We start from the raw sequence: 470 nt of genomic DNA, 5'->3' as shown, positions 1-470 counted from the left end.
TTTTCCCTAATGAAGTGGCCTGTGATTAGGTACACCTGAAAATGGCGGTGTACCTAATGGAGTGTCCGTGTGACGTCACAGATCAAACAGCCAATCAGAAAGTGGGGGGTTGTTTGGGTGTGGCACTTTTCACTTTCATTTAAATTTTGACCATGATTTTTCCCTAATGAAGTGGCCTGTGATTAGGTACACCTGAAAATGGCGGTGTACCTAATAAAGTGTCCGAGTGACGTCACAGATCAAACACCCATCAGAGTGATGTCACAGATCAAACAGCCAATCAGAAAGTGGGGGTGAGGGTGGGTGTGGCACTTTTCACTTTCCGTGAAGCTTTGAACATGATTTTTGATGACTTGATTCATATAAAAGGATCAGCGTGTGTGTGTGTGTGTGTGGGGGACGATTTGTTGAACGAATCGTTTGAGTGAACTGATTCTGAGGATTCAGTTCACCTAAAAGAACTGGAATGC

The sequence above is a fragment of the Syngnathus leptorhynchus genome, chromosome 4, assembly GCF_054491065.1.
Source record: "Syngnathus leptorhynchus isolate UIUO chromosome 4, UIUO_Slep, whole genome shotgun sequence".
NCBI lineage: Eukaryota > Metazoa > Chordata > Actinopteri > Syngnathiformes > Syngnathidae > Syngnathus > Syngnathus leptorhynchus.
Note: the sequence above shows the minus strand (reverse complement) of the source record.